Raw genomic sequence first — 3,900 nt, 5'->3', positions numbered from 1 at the left:
TATTCAAGCTAACACATTTGAAATCAAGCCGGGCACTATTCAGATGGTGCAGAATTCTGTTTCTTTTGGAGGAGCGGCAACTGAAGACCCCAACATGTACATAAGGAATTTTGTCGAGATCTGCAGCACTTTTAAGTATAATGGCGTGACTGATGAGGCTATCAAGTTGAGGCTTTTCCCATTCTCACTGAGGGATAAGGCTAAAGACTGGTTACATTCTGAACCAGCTGGGTCCATCACTACGTGGCAAGATCTTGCGCAAAAGTTTCTGGTGAAGTTTTATCCAATGGCAAAGACTGCTGCTATGAGGAGTGCTCTTACTCAGTTTGCGCAGCAACCTACAGAATCTATGTGCGAGGCTTGGGAACGCTACAAGGAAATGTTGAGAAAATGTCCACATCATGGAATGCCGGATTGGATGGTAATCACTGGTTTTTATAATGGTTTGGGGGCCCAATCTCGGCCCATGCTCGATGCAGCAGCCGGAGGAGCCTTATGGGCTAAAAGCTATACTGAGGCGTATAATCTTATAGAGATAATGGCTGCAAACGAGCATCAAAACCCAACTCAGAGGATGACGTCAGGCAAGGTCGCAGGTATTCTGGAAGTTGATGCAGCCACCGCTATTGCAGCCCAGCTCCAAGCGCTATCAATGAAGGTTGATTCTCTGGCTACGTATGGAGTTAATCAAATAGCTATGGTTTGTGAGCATTGTGCAGGTTCTCATGCTACGGATCAGTGTTCTCTTGTCAACGAATCTGTTCAGTATGTGAATAATTATCAGCGACAACAGCAGCCTGTGCCAGCGACCTATCATCCTAACAACAGAAATCATCCAAATTTCAGCTGGGGAAATAATCAGAATGCTATTCAGCCACCATATCAGCAAGGAGTGAGTAAACAGTTTAACCCACCTGGATTCCAGCAACCACAGCAGTATGCTACAAGGCAATCATATCCTCAACAGGGAAGTGCAGCTGCACCTACTAGTGCTGATTTTGAGGAACTTAAGCTGTTGTGCAAGAGTCAGGCGGTTTCTATCAAGACCTTGGAAAATCAAATCGGTCAATTAGCCAATGCAGTGCTCAATCGTCAACCTGGCACTCTTCCCAGTGACACGGAAGTACCAGGCAGGAAGGAAGCTAAAGAGCAAGTCAAGGATATTACCTTAAGGTCTGGAAAAGTAGCTGATGCTGAAAAGGCAAAAGAAGTCAAAGCTGAAGTTAGAGATGAAGAATCTAAGCAAAAGGAGAAAGTGGCGGAACCATGGAAGACTACTGTTGAACACACTCTGCCTGAGGCTAATACAGGGGAGAAACAGCTCTATCCTCCACCACCTTTTCCTAAGGGATTGCAGCAACAAAAGCTGGATAGACAGTTCGGGAAGTTTCTGGAGGTGTTCAAGAAACTTCACATCAATATACCTTTCGCTGAGGCTCTGGAACAAATGCCTAGTTATGCGAAGTTTATGAAGACTATTCTTTCAAGGAAGGTGAAACTGGATGACCTTGAAACCGTTGCTCTCACGGAAGAATGCAGTGCTGTTCTGCAGCAAAAGTTACCACCAAAACTGAAAGATCCAGGAAGCTTCACCATTCCTTGCACCATTGGCAATCTAACTTTTGACAAGTGCCTTTGTGATTTGGGAGCAAGCATTAATCTGATGCCCTTGTCGATCTTTAAAAAGCTGGATCTGCCTGATCCAAAACCCACATACATGTCGCTACAATTCGTGGACCGTTCCATTACTTACCCAAGGGGCATAGTTGAGGATGTGCTCGTCAAGGTGGATAAGCTCTTCTTTCCTGCAGATTTTGTTATTCTGGATTTTGAGGAAGATAAGAAGATTCCCATAATCTTGGGGAGGCCTTTCTTGGCTACTGGCCGTACCTTGATAGATGTACAAAAAGGGGAACTTACTATGCGGGTCCAAGATCAGGATGTGACATTCAACGTATTCAAGGCAATGAAATTCCCTACAGAAGATGAGGAGTGTTTAAAAGTGGATGTGATTGATTCCACAGTTACTTCGGAACTCGATCACATGCTAATGTCTAATGCATTGGAAAAGGCCTTAGTGGGGGATTTTGACAGCGATGATGAAGATAGCAACGAGCAATTACAATATCTGAACGCTTCTCCATGGAAGCGAAAGCTCGACATACCATTTGAATCTCTTGGTACTTCTGACCTTAAGAATGCTGAAGGGAAGCTCAAACCATCAATAGAGGAAGCACCTACCTTGGAGCTCAAACCATTACCTGAACACTTGAGGTATGCCTTTTTAGGTGATTCATCTACGTTACCTGTTATTATTTCAGCTGACCTTTCAGGTAGTGAGGAAGACAAGCTCTTAAGGATTTTGAGAGAATTCAAATCGGCTATAGGATGGACCATAGCAGACATCAAGGGGATAAGTCCTTCATATTGTATGCATAAAATTCTGTTAGAGGAAGGTAGTAAGCCAATTGTGGAACAGCAGCGAAGACTGAACCCGATCATGAAGGAGGTGGTGAAGAAAGAAATTCTGAAATGGCTAGATGCAGGCATCATTTATCCTATTTCTGACAGCTCGTGGGTGAGCCACGTGCAATGTGTATCTAAGAAAGGAGGTATCACTGTGGTCGCAAATGAAAAGAATGAGCTCATCCCTACTCGAACAGTTACAGGATGGAGAGTATGCATGGATTATAGAAAATTGAACAAAGCCACAAGGAAGGATCACTTCCCTCTCCCATTCATTGATCAAATGCTTGACAGATTGGAGGGACATGAGTATTTTTGTCTTCTGGATGGTTATTCCGGGTATAATCAGCTTTGTATTGCACCAGAGGATCAGGAAAAGACTACCTTCACTTGTCCATTTGGCACATTTGCTTTTCGTAGAGTTTCGTTTGGGTTATGTGGCGCCCCGGCCACCTTTCAGAGATGTATGATGGCTATATTCTCTGACATGATTGGAAATAACGTCGAAGTGTTCATGGATGACTTCTCCGTCTTTGGACACTCATATGATGAATGTTTGAATAATCTGCGCGCCGTACTCAAAAGATGCGTGGAAACTAATTTGGTGCTTAATTGGGAGAAATGTCATTTTATGGTGCGTGAAGGCATTATCCTTGGGCATAAGGTCTCTAGCAAAGGTCTGGAGGTGGACAAGGCCAAGGTGGGAGTCATTGAAAATCTTCCCCCACCTAATTCGGTGAAAGGAATCCGTAGTTTTCTCGGTCATGCGGGTTTTTATCGGCGATTCATCAAGGACTTTTCAAAGATATTTAAGCCGTTGTGCAATTTACTTGAGAAAGATGTGCCTTTCAAATTTGATGATGAATGTTTGGCAGCATTCAAGACTCTCAAGGAGAGTTTGATCACGGCACCAGTTATTACAGCACCAGATTGGACAGAACCGTTTGAGATGATGTGTGATGCGAGTGACTATGCGGTAGGTGCAGTTCTGGGACAGCGCAAGAAAAATCTCTTCCACGTGGTCTACTATGCGAGTAAGACTTTAAATGGGGCCCAATTGAACTACACCACTACTGAGAAGGAGCTTTTGGCTATAGTCTTTGGCTTTGAGAAATTTTGATCTTATCTGCTTGGTACGAAAGTAACAGTATTCACTGATCATGCAGCTATTCACTATCTGGTTTCTAAGAAGGATTCGAAATCGAGACTCATTCGTTGGGTGCTTTTACTTCAGGAATTTGAGTTAGAGATCAAAGATAGAAAAGGTACCGAGAATCAAGTAGCTGACCATCTCTCTAGGTTGGAGAATCCCGATTCTACTTCACAAGATAGGACGTTAATCAATGAATCTTTTCCGGATGAGCAGTTGTTTGCAATTCAGGATGAAGAACCATGGTTTGCAGATATTGTAAACTATCTTGTCAGCAACATAAT

The 3,900-nt window shown here is 43.5% G+C and overlaps 1 non-coding gene across 1 annotated transcript; it reads right to left on the bottom strand.

Moving 5' to 3' along the window:
• Window positions 1–301: 301 nt before the first annotated feature.
• Window positions 302–408, bottom strand: LOC141681570 (small nucleolar RNA R71). The gene has a single exon (XR_012558999.1). It is a non-coding gene; the product is annotated as a small nucleolar RNA R71 (small nucleolar RNA).
• Between the last annotated feature and the right edge of the window lie 3,492 nt (window positions 409–3,900).

This window comes from Apium graveolens, chromosome 8 (assembly GCF_009905375.1).
Source record: "Apium graveolens cultivar Ventura chromosome 8, ASM990537v1, whole genome shotgun sequence".
Taxonomy (NCBI): domain Eukaryota; kingdom Viridiplantae; phylum Streptophyta; class Magnoliopsida; order Apiales; family Apiaceae; genus Apium; species Apium graveolens.
This window is presented reverse-complemented; position numbering and strand designations above follow the sequence as displayed.